Source organism: Melozone crissalis, unplaced genomic scaffold (assembly GCF_028551555.1).
Source record: "Melozone crissalis strain CALT ecotype California unplaced genomic scaffold, PUWL_Pcris_2 ptg000009l_1, whole genome shotgun sequence".
NCBI classification, from domain to species: Eukaryota; Metazoa; Chordata; class Aves; order Passeriformes; family Passerellidae; genus Melozone; species Melozone crissalis.
In genome coordinates this window covers 21,233,448-21,251,158 of record NW_026535787.1, presented here as the reverse complement: position 1 = coordinate 21,251,158, position 17,711 = coordinate 21,233,448, and the positions used below count along the sequence as shown (strand labels likewise).

The 17,711-nt window shown below is 37.5% G+C and overlaps 1 pseudogene; it reads left to right on the top strand.

Annotated features, from left to right (window-relative positions):
- Positions 1 to 17,711, top strand: part of LOC128933315 (inositol polyphosphate 4-phosphatase type II-like) — a 130,951-nt pseudogene that overhangs the window by 99,883 nt on the left and 13,357 nt on the right.

Genomic DNA, 17,711 nt, shown 5'->3' with positions numbered 1-17,711 from the left:
AAGATGCCTGGCTTGCAAGTGAAGTGGCAGGAAGTGTTGTTCCCAGTGGTCATTTTACATTGTGTGCAAAGAAAGCCATAGAAGAAAACAAAATAACTGCATATTTATAAATATGGATATGTACTAATATCTACCAAGAAAATAATTTCAATGCAGAAGCAGCTTTAATGCATGCAGTTACAGTCTGATTTTGTCTTAATTCAAAATGCTGTTTAACTCCTAAAGTTGTACATTTGTTTTTGAGACTGAAAACACCACACATGATTTATGGCTAAAAACATGGAGGGGTTTGTGGGATAAAGAACCTGAGAATATAAAAACATTTTTGTGGCAAATTTCTAGGAAATGTTACTCTATTAGAAAAAAAATCTTTTAATTTGTTTTTTGATAGAATACACTTGACAATATTTCCGATTTAAAAGAAATGTTCTCATGTGACAGTGCAGCAATGGCTACTGAGGAAGTAGTTACACCTTCTCCCTGTGGCCTGTTGAAATATTTGCTTCCCTTGTTCCCAATTTAGCAGCATATTTGGTATCTTCTGATCTGTGTCCCCTTCTCTCTGAGTTTCTCACTTATCTGCCCATGCTTCTCTTCCTCTACTCCTCCATTCCCGTTTCAAATCTATTCTGAAGATGAATTTCAAAACTTTGGCCCTAACTGTCATGGGGACATTCGTGTCTTTACAATCATATCTCCTGTAGTACCGTGAGATTTAGTTTCTTGGCATGTGAAATGTGGCTGTTGTAGAAATCTTGGTCTCAGAGAGAAAGATATTTGTTTTTATAGCTACAGTTATTTTGTAGATAAGCTTCTCTTCCATCTTGTGTCACTTCCATATTATCCAGCTCTTACAGAAATTGATATGCTTAAGCAGTAGCAGCACTAAGAGATGGAGGAGTTGGTGTTCTCTGCCTGTGGTACCCAATTTTTGGAATTGGAATTCCCCCAAAGTGCCTTTCCATTTATTCAAGATTTGTGAGGGGAAAAGAATAAGTGCCTTATTGCATGTTTGTGAATAGATTGCTTTGTTAATAAACTTTTGGAAGAAGTATGCATCAGCGATGATCTCGTTTCCAAAAATTAATTCCAAAGCATACAAGAACTTAACTACTGCATGTTTGACAAAATCTAATGCATTTAGCACCAAAGTTATTTCTTTATGCAAAGAAATAACTATGAAGGATAATTTATCTTTTGTTGTTGTTGTTGTTTGTGGGTTTTGGGTTTTTTCCATAATTTATTGTGTATTTTCATAGGTTTGGAGATACCACTTTGCAGGAAAGCATTAACCAGGAAAACTTAGAACTTCTCAAAGAATATTACAAGTTATTTACAGAAAAAATGCCTCCTGATTGTGAATACAAAATAATGCAATGTCCAAATCAGTTTGAAAAGCTTCGAGTAGGTAGAAGGTTATAAGACAGTAATATTAGCAGAATCCCATAACTTGTTCCATAAATTTAAACATTTTTTACCTGTACATGACCCTGCTGGTCTCAGGAGTGATTTCAGGCCCTGTGCCACAGCAGAAACTACAGAGAAAATGAAACTACAGAGAGGAATGATGAACTGAACAGCTATTTTAAGCTGTTCAGTTCATCATTAAGCTATATTAATTTATTAAAATAATAAGTTTGTTAATATTTCATGTAGAGGACAGTCTGTACCTACTGTATTTTTACATAAATACTTGGTGGGAAATTTCATCAGCTTCAGTCATACCCTCTGTTCTTATTCTGAAAATATGTTGAGGTTTGGTGAACCATGGAGAAATCTGCAGATCAAATACAAGCAATGAGCCACATCATCATTATATGAATGACAAGGTTTCATTGGAATAGGCCCTGTATTCCACTTCTATAGAACTTCTCTATTATAAACATAAACATTACTATGCTGTTACTCTGATTGCCAGAAGCAAGGACTGAAGAAAACATCTGCATCAATCAAATCCTGTTAGTTTTAATGCCCAAACTATAGTCCCAAATGTGGGAGATTTAACTGCCTGATGTTTAAATGCTATGTAAAACTTTGATACATCACATGTGTATGTATACATGTTTATCTCTTATATCAGGATGATTTTAATTTGTTAATCATTTTGACAGAAACAAAAGCCCTTCCTAAATGATGGGCAGGATGCCCATCCATCCACCCACAGACCTAGTATTTTTTTCCAGGATGTCTACAGAGAAACTCATACAATAAGTTGGGTGATTAATTGAGGGGAATCTTGCTAAGAAAACATCCTCGAAAAACTAACCTCATGCAGGTTAGGACTAAGGTAGATCTGCTACCTCATAAATGGATTTTATTTTATAAAAGCAAAAATTTGCATGCAGACAGTATTGGCTACTTTTCATTAACACAATTTAAACTTGTACTGCCTTCTTGAAGGATTATTAGTGAGCCACACAGTTCCTGGACTTCTTTCAGACTGTGAAGGCTTTTGAGAACTAATTGTGTCTAGTTCATCGTGTATTTTCTGGTTATTATAACTTTCTTGCTTTTTTTCTTTACCTTTAAGAACACAGTCTCTTCTTTATACAATTTTTTGTGGAACATAAAGCACCTTTTGGTTCCACTGCCCTTCCCAGTAGCTCCCTGCCAGTATACAGAGTCAGTCTTTTGCCTTGGAGAAATGTGCCTTTTAAACCAGCCCCCTGGGAAAAAAGGGAAGTTCTCAAACTTGTTCATTTGTGGCAGGACTTAATCCCACTCCTGTTCCCCTGCCTCTGGAAGACAAACCTCCATACAAGGCTGGCAGCAACCCTGGTGCTGGGGCCACGTGAGAGGCATTCAATATTGATGGCTTTTTGATGATTTTGTCCCACCTATCCAGATAATTTCCTATAATGCCAAATCTGTGCTACAAATAAATGCAGGACTGTGTTCCCAAAGCTGTCAGTTCCAAACAGTGCTCAAAAAGCCCAACAGAATTTGAGCATTTGCAGCCCTATTTGCCAGGCTGTTGGATCCACCCTTGGCAGCCTCCCTGGCCTGCTGCCTCATTCATATATTCCCTTTCAAAGAATTCAATTTTCCACTCCCTGAAAGGTATTGCCACCTTCGCTGTTAGTTTTCCTCTTGTGTCTGTATTTCTCCTTGGCAATAATAGTCTTGCTTGTAACTAAGCATCCACTGACTTTCTGTCTTTAAGATGAACATACACTTCGTCATTTACCCATTCGTTAACCTCTTAAATTCTTTTAGCAGAAACTGAAAATAAGAGCATGTTTCCAGCAAGGTTCCTACCAAAAATGCTGACCAAATATAGCTCAAAATGGTACTGCTTTTATAGAAATACTGAGACAGTAAGAGTCCAAAAACGTAAGATAGTTGTTTAGTAGTACATAAGTACCTGAAAACAACAAGGCTGTTTGGTATTTCCAGGCTTCTCCCCCTTATTAGCCTGATTTGGTGGTTTGGTACTGTGGGGGACCCAAGGAGTTTAGGCCATTGATCATTTCCAGTCAAGGTGCAACCCCTTTGGCAGTACTATGAATTAGGAGACTCTTGCTGTACCTGTGCTGAAGTCACCCCTCTGAGATGTCACGTTTTCTGCTGTGACCCAAAGGAAAGCTGCTGGGAGCAATAGAATGTTTAGTGATACATTTGCATCATCTCAAAGCATCTTTGCCATTTTGTGCTCTCTGTTTTAAAGAAACAGATGCACCCGTAAGTGTAATGGTCTAGCAGAGTGTGATGTGGTTTTATGTGCTCTACATTATCTAATGTACAATCAGAGCTTGTGATACAGAGGTAAAACAATCCACATTAAAATTATTGCAAAACAGATTCTGGATGTACATTTTCCTCCCTTTTTCTTTTTTTCTTGTTTGTTGGTGAGGTTTTTTAGACAGCACAGTATGACTGAAGCAACTTAGTTCTTTTTGAATATATTTAAAGTACTTATTACTATGAATCATGGATAAGGGAAACTACAGAATTTATTAGATGTAAAAGGTAAAAGCCTGTTGATGAGAGGGATCATTCCAACTTGGATCATGTTAGGAGAATGGATATTGACCTTCATTAATACTTCCCTCATTTTTATTCTTCCAATTGAGTGTAAGTCTTCGGGCTTGGGTTTGGGGCTTGAGTTGTGGGGTTTTTTCCCCTCACTGGATGGATAACTTACTTTCTCTGCTTGAAGAAATCCATTGATCAATTTAGTTTCACTTTGTTCCACTTGATTCTGGCCCCTTTATTTGGTGATAACTATGATTTAAATTCTTTTTACTTTGCCACCATGAGAAGAAATAATTTCAAAAAACAGATTCTGCATGTTTTTATTGATTTTCAGAACTAGCAAGGATAAATGCAACATTAGAAAAATCCCTCCTCTATATACATATGAAACAGAGGGGGAAATTAAATTGCCTACTCTTGAATTTTTGCTGGAGATGTAGGATAAATTAAACTTCAACTTAAATGCCATACCCAGAACAAGCAGGTAAATTTTTGGATTTTAAGCAAACTTGAAATTATTTTCTACTTCAAAATAAAGCCCCACTTAATTTCAGGAGAAATATACTTTGTTACTTTTTAGAGGGGATACTAAGTGCTGTTTAACCCTTATCTTACATTATAGAAAAATCTAAGGCACATTTTAAAACAAAAACTAGATGTTTCAATTTGAAAACAAAACCCTAATTTTTGACTTTAAAATTAAAAAATAATCATCCCATCAAAGCAGGTTGTAATACACTCAGGTTTTTTTTATTTTTCTGATTTCTTTTGAATGTCTGTAATAGCTGATGAACAGAACTACAGCAGAGATTTGATTTTGTTTTTCACCATCCATTTATAAGATAAAGGTTGAAGATACTTCAAATTTCCACATGAAGATCTTAGAGAGGACAAGGCAATACTCAAAAGACATAAGGTTTGCTTATTCCTTAAATATTTAGCTGGTAATTTCTATCCTGTGTTCCAAAACAAGGCTGTAAATAATAGACCTGTTCTTTACCATGAGCATTCTGTAGTCGGGACAATGATATCACCAACCTTATCAAAATTAGCAACTTTTTTTGTCCTTTTTTCCCAGGTTTACCACATTTTCAAGAACAAAATGATTTAAAGGGATTGCTAGAAAGTCTTCATCAAAATATCCAGAAATCATGTGGCTGGCTGCAACGGTGAGCTCTCTTGTTTCAAAGAAATTGATGAACTAACCATAAACTCATTTTCATAAGCTTGCTGACTTTGTAACTGCAATGGATTTTAAGGAAATGACTGGAAAACTCACTGGTTAAAGGAGGCAGATGTGCTGTAATAGTTTTTTGCAGACAATTTCTTTTTCTCACTTTTTAAACTGGTAGAACCTGCTAGAAATGGAGTGATTTGTTTGATATCCATTCTTTGATAATATAAAATTACTCAAAATAATTTTTTAGTGCCCTTGAGGTATGATGTGGGACAGGATTGCTTGGTTCCCTTACTTTAACTTTCTGAAATGTGTATTTCTGGTCCTAGTGATCTACACACTGTTATTCTATATTCCATTTATTTATTGAAAAAGATGTAAGAAGAAAACTTTGTCAGTGCAGTAGCTGTGCAATATCACTTTTTTATTGCAGTGGAAGTACAAGATTCCACATATGAGCCCATCACTCATCCAGAATAATTACCTGGGATTTTTTTACTTTATTTTATAAATGATTTTTTAATATTTAAAATTTTTTTTAGGACTCATTCACATCAAATAGCCCAAATGAATCAGGGACTTCCAAAGATACTAGTGCAAAGAGAATTAATCTCTTCAATGAAACAGTTCTTTCACATAATTATTTAAGAAGATTATCATATAGTACTTGTTTTAAATCCCAGTGCAACTGTTCAAATTTTTAAACAGATTTAACTTTTAAAATTTTATATTATATGATGGAAGAAACACTCATAGATTCTCCTTCACTATCCTGTACCTCTTTGGATTCTAAGTAAGATCCCCTTAACTGGTTCCCTAAATTAAACTTTTGAGATTGTCCTCACCATGGTGTCACAAAGAACTTAAAGGCGCTAAGTATTTTTTGATTTTTATAGAATTTAATAGTATTTATTGTTTAATAGAATTTCTAAGAATGCAATTAGCATTAGATGAAGAAACACTTATTTGCTGGACTGACACTGGTCATGTTTCAGTTCATGTTCCATCCTTCATCCCCATGATAGCCAATGCGGGAAGTTTCTTTTTGTGATTCCTGCTGTAGTTTATCGCCTTGCTGCATTCTCACAAACATTTTGAGGTTTCGTACCATTACACCTGTGATTCCCCAGGGATAGATGTAAGCAAATTATTACCTTTTCTCAGGACAGGTTATATCTGGGAAATGGTAGATTTGGGCACAGAAGCTCTCCTTCAATTTTTCTTTTTCTAGTAAAATATCATTTGAAACCACAGTATAAACTAATGGAATGATACAACCACAGATTGATTCCTAAGAGGAGGAATCATCCTCCAAAATGTCATGTTTCCTTTATGTGTTATAACTTTTTCAAAGTATAAGTGAAAGTAGACAATCCATGGCAGCAATTTGTTAAACTTTATTAATTGTGAGCCATACATTGAACAGTTCACCTGTTGAAAATAAAAACTATGTAAGTTAGATGTGTCTGACTCCATACCTTCACAAGAAGTTAGTCTGCTACATTCATGTTTGTGAGTTAAGACTCACCATATCTTCATTCATCAGATATTCAGACAATTTAGCTTTCATTGAACAGGGCAGCTGCTACATTCAGTGAGGAAACGGTGAAGGAACTGTTTCTTTTATAGTTATGAAAGTCCCATGTCAAATTCAGGAATTCAGTGTACTGGTACTAACTTCTAGAAGGTGTTTTCTTCTTGAGAAGTGCTGTAGCTGTCTGGATGCCCTCGCTGGGCTTGCAGAGCTGTAGGGCTGCGCAGCCTGGTAGGAAGGAAGGGCTGACCTGTGGGCCCTGCCCGTGTTTCAGATTTGCCGCAAGCTGAACGGAGTGCGCTTCACCTGCTGCAAGAGTGCCAAAGACAGGACATCCATGTCAGTGACGCTGGAGCAGTGCTCCATCCTGAGGGACGAGCACCAGCTGCACAAAGACTTCTTCATCCGGGCGCTGGATTGCATGAGGACGTAGGTGGGGCTCCATGGAACTCTGAGCCAGGCCAGGGCTGCCAGCGAACAGGGCCTGAGGCTGGTTCTGAGGGCCCAGCAGAGCCCAGGGCCACAGGCATACAGGGTCTGAGGCTGGTTCTGAGTGCCCAGCAGAGCCCAGGCTGGTTCTGAGTGCCCAGCAGAGCCCAGGCCTGCCTGCACAGGGTCTGAGGCTGGTTCTGAGTGCCCAGCTGAGCCCAGGCCTGCCTGAGCAGCAGCCTGACTGCTGCTGGGTCACCTCAGGGCAGGCTCTTTGCAGCGGTGTGTTTTATCTGTCATTAACAGTTTGTGAGACAGATATGTGAAATCTTGCAAGGGTCAGCTCACCAACTGTAGAATATGAGCAGTAGTCTGAGCAGCAGTTGCTTCTAAAAAAGCTATATTTCAATTTTGAGGGTATTTTAAAACCATTTGCGCAGTCATTAAATTATTTGTTCGACATCTACACAAACACTGAGAAAGCAAAAGAAAAATTTGTTACACATGGCAATTCTTACTAGTCACGTTATTGAAAAGAAACATCCAAGTAGGTTTGGACTGGTGGTGTTTGCCACTAATACCTGATGAAATCTTTACTGCACTTTAGAAGAAGTGAATTAAAACATGTTTTATTCTAAATTGCAACTATGCAGAAATTGAGGCTGATATTATCAGGAATGTGTAATTAAAAGATGTAAAGATTTTTCATTACCTGGGTCTTTGATGAATAAAAAAACCTTCTTGAGCAAACAAATTTCAATCATAAAATTAATCCACATGCTAGATTATCTAAAGAAACTTTCATCATTGGTTTTAATGAGCTTAATCCATATATTTTTAATCATATAATAACAGTTCTAATCACATTGTCAAGAGGAGTTTTAAAATGTGTATCCCCAACACTAGAATAACATATAACAATAGAAAACTAATAGAAAATATTTTGGTCAGCCTGCAAAGAAGTAACTGAATCATATCTTGACTTTTCTTAAACACAAATTGTTTGTATGGTGGCTTTATAAAGATCCTAATAAGTAAACAAGCATGTTTACGGTCTGTAATGGGTAATTCTGGACCTTCATATTTATTATTGCCAGAATAGGCGCTTAATGTGTAGATTAATACTGTAGGTTTGCCTACATAAACCCTTTGTCCTTTGGCAAAGATAGCTGCTCTAAAGAGAAAAGGTAATTTTATAAAGAGTAAATGAGCTGAGATGGCTTAGCTGTAGGTTTAGTTCACAAGTGCTACTAATGCAGTGAGATGTGGTGTGTTGAACTGAGCTGTATTGTTTTGGATGTATTGCACCTTGCATAAATCCCTCAGTCTCTGTAGTGATTCAGTGAGTGAATGAGTTTTGTGCAGTTTTTCATAACTACATATTTTATCATTAATGAATTCTGAGTTTTCTGTGTTAAATTTTGTTTGTTGGCATTTCAAATGCTTTTTTTTTTTTTTTCTGGTATGTCTCCAATAAATACAAAAGTATGTAAGCTACAGTAAGTTACCAGACAGGAAAATAATTTAATTACATAAAATCACCATAATGTTAGAATAGCTTTGAGTAGAGTAGGAGATTGGAAAATTTTCACAGACATAAATATAATTTTAAAAAACCTGAACTTGTTAGTAAAAAAATCTAGTAGGTTTTTGTAGATCAAAATATAAATGGTTTTGAGTGGGTTTATGTCATGTGACTGATTTGAAAGTTGAGAAGATTAACACATTAGTTATATTTGCAGGCAACAGTAATTTGAAGTCACAGAAGAATGTTATAAAGGCAAAAAAATCAGAATAATACTTAAAAATTAAACAAGTAAATGGGTATATGAGGTTGAAGCACCATTACAAAAATGTAAAATCTATCAGTTATGCTGTAGTTTCAAACAGACAAAAGCTTTATCCTGCTCTTGCCCTGTATATGAATTTCAGAACTGAATTAAAGTAGGTGAAAAATGAGTTACTTTGACTTGAGTGATAGGATTGTCTGAGGACTAAAGCAAAGGCTTTGCAGTAGTGGCAGTAGCATACAAAATAATTTGCAGCATCAGGATAATAAAGAAATAAATCTTCTAACTATGCTGGTTGCTATCAGTCTAACACAATACTAGAGGTTTAAAAATAAAATATAAAAAAAACCCAGCCAAATTCCTCTTTTTCCCTCCCGAATTCAAAATTTTCACATCTACGAAGAGAACCTATTTTCCTTCAAGGGCAGACAGAGAAAAACTATTTGCCATTTAATTTGCAATTTTAGCAGTTTTTTTCCCAATGAATCTTCTCTAGATCACTTTGTTAAAGTTTGTCAATCAAATCCCTTTGTGCTGATTGCCACAAATTGCTTTTAAGCCTTTCAGAAGAACAAGTAGACATGAAAAATTCAGTTTTACCATCTAGAATCCTAACAGTTTGGGTTGACCTTTGAAAGACTTCTTTTAAGAGTTAACAGTGGGAGGTAGAGACTGCTGTGAAACTAAGTGAACTGTAGAAGTAAATGGTGATTCAAAAGCAGACTTTATTGGAAATGCCATAATTTTGAGATATGAAAATTATAAAGGTGCCTGTGTAGCCATTAGACTTTTTCTTTGTCTGTCAGTGGTGACAGAGCTTTTGCAGCGGAAAAGGGAAGCATGTGTTTACAGGTTCATGCTTCCTTGCCACCAGCAGCTTGGAGATGCTGCCCTCCTGTGTGCTGCTGCTTTTCAGCTTCTTCAGGGTGCCCAGAATTTTGAGCAATCCAGAAGTGATTCCCAAAGTTTCAGCATGCTGCCTGTAGCTGTTCTTTTAATGACTTAGTTTGTAAGTGGAATTGTTGTCGTTTAGTGATAAACTCTACAATGTTTGTTGCTTCTTTATAAAAAAAGGCTGTACAAGAATCCTTCTATTAGTTCTTCCTTTCACTTATGAAAAATGTGGAAAATGAAGCAATGATGGCAATGCATACTTTATCATTTACAACATGTAATAGATGGCTTTGTCCTCAGTCATGTCTGGCCATTATGATGCTGCAATTGATGTGTACCTGGAGCAGCCATTCTATAAATAATTCCACATATTATAATTTCCTTGATATAGGTTTGTGACTTCCATTGATCTTAGTGACAGGCATAGTTCAGAATGAGGAAAATCAATATATCATCCCCTCTGTATCAAGTGCTTGTAATTCACATCGTATTAAAATCCTGTTTATAATGTCTCTGCCACTTCCAAGTCTCTTTTTGCAGGCATCAATATTCTTATTTTTCCCTTCACCCATACCTGAATGTTTCCTATAATTCAGTGTTAAGTCTATTCCAAGAGACACAGAGGCACAAAACTGGTTTACCTGAGTTCATTGCAGTATCTGTCACATGGTTCTATTTTTTTGGTCTTTAGAGCTGACTGTTGTTAAGGGAGGATGGACTGGTGGGCAACGCATGATGAAGTAGATCTGTAAAAAAAAATTAGATTTTTTTCCCTTTTTAAAATTTATTTATTTTCTGACTCTATTTAGCTTTATTGTTTCAGTGACAGGATCCCTTTTGGAGGCTGTGGGTCGTGAATAACCTCAGGATCTCCTGTCATCGGGCATGTTTCCAATAAAGCCTCAAAGCAGTAACAAAGGCCATGACAAATCCACTGTCTATGGTGAATCCTCCATGCTGTCAGCCTTATCATCGTTCTGAGCTGGGCACAACACCTGTCACGTGTTTCTGACATTGAATACAAAATTTGACTCAGTGTGGCACACACTGTTTCCACTTGAAACGGTTAAGGATATTTCAGGGTGTCTTAGATAAATTGCCTATCAAAAATCTCCCTGAAGCACGAGTTCAAAGAATGAATGATCTGGACAAGTATTGGGCTTTTGATGAGCCAATTATAAAGAAAATATCTCCTTTTTTAAAGAGCTGTTTGAGGACATTAAAAATGAGTGAGTTGAGGAGGAGGAATATCTGACCTCCACCACCTTTTCTTTTTTCATTTAAAAGTATAAGCACAGTGCAAACAAAACTTGCAAAAGGCAAGCCTGACTTCCAGTATAGATTTTTACATCATTCTATGGCTCTTTAGAAACTTAACATCTCTATTTGGAGGTGGAAGCTGTAGATGATTTGCATCACCTGATGTACTGATAGGAGCCTGGGCATTAAGTAACAGTAAGGTCCAGTTTTGGTGCTTTGAATTGCCATCTTGTTTTCTAAAAGTGAATTCACCTGTTGTGATTAGACAAAGCTAGCATGCAAGTAGTTAGATTATTGTAAAATATTGTTTGGTGTTCACTTTTGAGGCTTTTCTAGTTGTTTATGGAAAACTTCATTAATTTTCTCATTCATTTAGTGCTTTATTGCTTATTAAGAGCTTCCATGAAAAACTCGGTCTTAGCAGAAATCAACAACCGGATGTTTATAATCACCAGACTGAGTAATACCAGGTTTCTTCCTGTTATATTTCACTTTGATTAAGATTTCCTGGAAGAGTGTGTGGGAAAAGTCCTGCATGCATGTTCATTATCTATTGAAAATCCAGTTCCTTCAGCTGAATTACCATGGCTTTGGCCATGTTCAGCTAAATCTCAGGAAGAACAACACTGCCAAGTCTAAAATTTAGATAAGAAAGAAGCAGGAAATGAGAGTAAGAGGGCAGTAGTAGCATACAATAGCTAGTTAAAGCTATCAAACATGAAATTTCTTCTAGAAGTTACTGGCCTCTAAACCAGTGTTCTTCTCAGAGTAATATAACTTGGACAGGGAGGGCTCATAGCTTCCTGTCTGAAGTCCCAGCAACCTACAGACTGTCCAAAGGTGGGAGGGGGCACACAAGGAAGAAGCAACCAGCTGCTCTTCCAGACAAGGTGGTTTTGTGATAGCAGATCCTGCATTCCTTCAGGAGAAAGGTGACGGAGTGTCAGGCTATAGCTCTGGCTGCCTTGTAAAGGAAGCAGATAAATACATTTCTAGGTTTATCTTTCCTCTCATTTTAGACTCCCTTGATCCCTTCATAAACTTAGTTTCCTATTGTAGGAATGCTCTCTGGCTCAGATAATCATCTTTTCTTGTCCAGCAGCCTGGTTTCAGGTTTTTTTTCCCTGAGTCCCATCCTTTGGGATGGAACACTGGCTCAGGGCCAGCCACCATCTCTGGGGGCTAGCCTAGTGCTTAAGATGTACATGACATGAGAGAATTCAGCATTCAATCTCCACATTATCTTTTTCCATTTTTTATTATGATGCATTCATAAGGTGACCAGGCACATTCTGTTATACAATTGTGCTTTCAAATAATTAGGGTCCTATTCAGCTTCAGACACTGGATCTGAATTTTTCTATCTCAGGTTCTTTAGGGAAAGAATCTAAAATCATATTGGATACCAAAATAAAAGGAGAGATGTAATTGTGTGTCATCATCAGCCCCCGTATTTTATAACCATAATTTGAGGAACTGTCTTTGATGTATGGGGGTTTTCTCCCTTCAGTCTGCTGCTTTTTCTTTTTCCAATGAGCATTTCCCTGTTTCTTACTCTCTTGCAGTAACATCTTAGTGTATGGTATTTTTATAGAAACTCTTCTGACAGTGGCTTTTCTCAGCTTAGTTTTAGCAGTAGTTTCTACTTGTTGCTTTCTGTGGCAGCTCTGGTTTGGTGAGTGACATTTTGTAAGCATGTCCTTACCATTACAGCAGCCACTGGTGACCTTTCACTGGAATCCCTGGCAGCAACAAGTTGTTTCTCAGTATTAACCTGCAATACAAGTCCTGGTAGCTGTTTGCAGTGCAGTGACCAGAGGAGTTTCCATTTGGATCATTATGTACCTATTATGTATTTCCTACTTTCATGATGTTGTCTGCAGTCAGCTGGAACTAAACCCAGGAATGGAGACAGCAGTATTATATTGCTATCCTATTCTCTAGATCATCCAGAGATAAAGCTGGGAGATAGTTTAGGGAATTTGCATTCTTAGTAGTGGAGGTCTCTGCTATAATTTGTATGAATAGAAAGCACATGTTTATAAGGAAGTTAATGCAAAGGAAATGTTGGAGTCCTGCCAAAGTGCACAGCCCGCTCCACAGCTGACTCCTAATGATAGAACAGTTAAAGTAGTTTCTGCAGCCCTGGGACTTAGTGGTGCTGCAGTTGTCCTGTGGGTCTAACAAAACCCCTAATGCCAAAATCCCTGGGCACTGCTTTGGCTGTGCATCTGCAGTGCTGTTCCCGTGCCCTGGTCTGGGTTTACTTCCCTGGCAGCCTGTCTCCTCTCCCCAGCCTGCAAGTTGCCATGTGTGTGTTGTGTTCCAGCAGTGGGAAAAGCCCTTGGCTTTTCTGCTCTGTTGGAGATGCTCCTAATGCCCCAGGAAGATGCCAGAGCGCGTTTCTGCCTCTGCAGAGTCTTGTGATTCTAGACAAGGCTTAGCCAAGATCTACAGTCCCTTAGACCACGGAGATCAGAGTGTGGGAAGGGAATCACTGCTCCCTCTCTCTTCTGTTAAGGGATGACATCCTTTGGTATGTGAACCAGCCTCTTTTGTTAGGTTGCCTCTTGCTGAGGGAGACAATGCCTCTGTGTGTGCTACTCAGGAACTTCACTTACTGCTCCGTGAAATTGTTGTGTAGTACATAGATAAGAAACCTTCCTTTCTGTCCCTTTCATTCATCCTATGAGTTTTCTGATGTATCATCAGCTTTAATTTCATGCTACAGCCTCCCCTTGGCTGCACGTCTCCTTACCCTTGTGGGAACACTGTAATGTGTGAGCCTTCTTATCCCACATTTCAGTTTAGCTGAACTCAGTCCCTGTGCCCAAAGAGGATATGTACACATTGCTGTTCCTTCCCCTCACACCAAGAGCTAGCATGTGCCCTTTGCTTCTAGAGAAAGACAGGCTAAAAAGGCATCATATTATCTGCAATAGATCACTGAGATACACCTGACTTTAAAAAATATATATATTTACTCTTCAGCCCCTCTCCAGTCAGCATTTTTCAGATTTGAGGAACTTGTTTAGATTACTAAAACATTGAAAAGACTGAGGTGCAATCTGATCACACAGTCATATATTTTATAAAACCCTGTTGTAGGATCATCTGGTTAATAGTTTGTGTCCTGGGTGAACTGAAAATCTGATGAAAATATGTAATCCCTGTCAAAATAGTGTTGGCTTTTATATTTGTTTTGCAGCCATCATTCCAAAGTTGGTGGTTTTTTAATTTAAATTCCTTTATAATTCTTTCATAACTGTTGATAGCAGAGCATCTACAGAATACAAAGTAATCAGCTCAGAAAGGTTTGCAGCTTCCAGCAAACTGCCTTGTGTTGTGTAGTAAGTAAAATATGTGAGGGTCCAGAGTAGTTTGTTGTGGAGTGTTTTTCATATGGTTTTGGTTTTGTTTCTTTAGGGTTTTAGCTCATGGTGTTTAACCAAGACTGGCATGGTCTCTGTTCTAAGTTTATTTCTCCTAAATGGTTGTTACATTGAAAGCCTCAGGAAAGCAAATGAAAATGGGTAAACTGGCACTGTGGCAGAGGCATTATTGGCTGGTTTTGAAGTGATCAAAGTAGCATCAGGCAGAGTCAAGCAGCTACAACAATATCTCATTCTCAAAGATCCATTAAATGATTCTGAAAATCCACAAGAGACTGCTTTGATAATATTGGCTATAACTGGTTTGAGTATTTATTCCACTTGCACTTTTTAAAGTCAAAAGTTTTTTGATTTAAAAAGCTTATAATTGACAACCAAAGGGCAAGAGAAAGAAATGCTCTTGGATCTCTTTCAATTTTAAAGTGGGAGAAAACTAGTACAGAGGTGCCAAGTCCTTTATGACATCATAGTCCTTCCTTTGTTTGAAATTTCATTTGAATCTACTTTTTCTTTAAAAGGGCCTCTTCTCATAGACTGTTTTGCTTTAAATAAGAGTCCTGTTGCTGTACTTGAGTGTGCAATAGCAAAGCTTGTAAATAATGTTCATTACCTTACTGACATTCACTTTTCTGCATAGTACTAATTCTGTTTTCACACTCCTTCTTGCTACTTGGGTTCATGCTGACATAGCAAGTGCAGCAATGCTGGCTGCACAATTCAAGGCTCTCTGCCTTCTGGACACTGCTGAACTGGTGTTTAAGCTTTTGAGTGCTGATGGATAGTCTTCCCTCAACATCATCCTGAATAAAATCCTCTCTGGCTTTCCTGCTGTGTGGTAGCCTCAGGGAGAAGGCTGCTCCCTATGTCACCTTTCTCTGTAAAAATTTACTATCACAATGATATTATCAGCAAATTTGTAGATAACCACATTAAAGTTAGTTTGACGTTCATTTGCCGCGTGAAGACGCTTTTTGAATTTATTTTTCAAGTAAGTTGGCACATATCAGACCACTATGATGCTGTTTATTTTCTCTCCTGTGCCATGCAAGGAGCCCAAGATGTGCTGCCAGGTAGAGGTATTTTGCTTTTGCTTCTGTAGGATTGTTTTTCCCCTGTTAAATTACATTGCTGCATTCTGTAAATGCTGTCACGCTCTTGTAGCAGCTCACATCCTTCTGTTCTTTCTTGGAGGGAAAAGTACAATATTTCATAGAATCATCACTTAACCCTTAACCATCACTTCATTCCAACCCCCTGCCACGGGCAGGGCCATCTTCCACTATCCCAGGCTGCTCCAAGCCCCATCCAACCTGGCCTTGAATGCTTCCAGGGATGAGGCGCCCACAATTCCATGAAACCCTTAGTGTGAACACAGCCTTATGCTTCAGGCTGCCTTTGCTCTACAGGAGATACAGAATACTGTGTTGCGACTGTGGCTATTGTTGGTCTGACTGTAAGGTGCATAATTTCAATCTAGTAGAGCAAAAGTCAATAAAATGTTTTTCTGGCTAAAGGGGATTGAGATCACCTTTTGGTGATGCTTGACAAGGCAACATTGCATACACCAAAGCTTTGCTTTCTAAGTATGTTGGTCTGTGTTATAGTGTACATAATATGCACACACACACACATGTGATTATATACAAATGAAAAATTGTATTTGTCACATTTCTGATTAATTAGATGACTTAATGAAGTGAATTATTTAAAATGGTTTACAAACTTTGCAAATCTTTTTCCAATTCAGGAAAGTGGTTTTAGAGTACTTTATTTCTGCATCACTGTGGTTTCTGATTGGCAATTAAAAGGTAATTAAAACACTTGAGATTTTCATGTCCTGTGTTGCCCTGTAGGTTTATTATCTTCATGTCATGATCTTTGTTTGTAAATGAAAATTTTGGTGGGATAGAAGCTCTAGGAAAATGTAGTCATTTCATATAATGTGATCAGGCTCTTGTTTTTGGTTTTCAGAGAAACTTGAGTGCAGTAACATTTTTCAAATCAGACACATTTTCTTACTTTTACACCAAGGGTATTCACTGGCAAGACAATGCTGGGTACAGTAGTGTAGAAAAGTATTTGTAGGCTTAGCAGACTTTTTAAAAATCTTTTTGTGACAGATGTATCTCAAATTTTATATTTTCTATCCTAAAGGCAATCATTCTTCCTGCTATCACAAAGCATCTTTGGTGCAGCACAATAGGGACAAAAAAACCTCATTTCAGTCTTAACTTAATTCCAATCTGAAAAACTTGCAATGAGGTGGTAATGAACTTGAACTTAGTACAGATTACCTCCTGCATGCTTACACAGATGTTCAAACACAAGACAGATATTTTTGAGACATAGTTCTCTTCTGAGAGTGTTTCTCTCTTGAGCAGATTAAACCCTGAAATTTTCTGCTTTGCTTGTTGTTGCAGCGAATACGGTAACACCGTTTGGAGTTCACCTCCTAGGTTTGAATTAGGTCTACATAAATTCATACCCAAAAGAAGTATGGCTCATGATTATCAGGATGAGATCATTGTAGCAAATAATAGGTTGTTAAGATGAAGAGGCTGATCCTCTGATCAGACCAATCAAAGCCATTTGGAAAGCAAAACTCTATGCTAATGTGTAACCCGATGGAATAATGTGTCCACACTGGGCTAGGAAAAGTCTAAAAGCCTTTCTTCAGACAGGACCTACACCTGGTATTACTGTGGGCTGCTTTATGCAAATAGTACAGCTTCGTTATTATTGCACCACAAAATGCATTAGGCATCCAATTTCCTTTGTAAATGAAGCAATACATTACTTCAATAGCTACTTTTGAAGCTTTCTGCAACTTAAACCACAGATGTTAAAACTATTGGAATTAAATGAACCCCCTCTGAATTGTAATCCTTGAATAAACTAGAAGGGGTTTTTTAATTATAAGCTTTATTAAATTAAAAATATACTACAATGGAGTGGAAAAAGTCAAATGATCTTATATAGCAAAAATAAAAACTTGAAGCTCTCTATCCATACTCCATTGGGTATGGAATGCCAAAAGAGAAATAAAATACATTTCATCTTGTTGCAAAGCCTAATGTTCTGTACCACATCATAATGTAGCCCAAACCTGACAATTCCTGGCTCATAAATCTCTTGGTTTTTCTTTTATTTACACTATAGACAAAAATCAAGTCTGTCCTTCAAAAGCACTCTGTCGTCAAGTGAGCTTGAAAGTTTATGTTGTTATCCATCATGTTTGACTATGTTTATGGTGTTGGAGA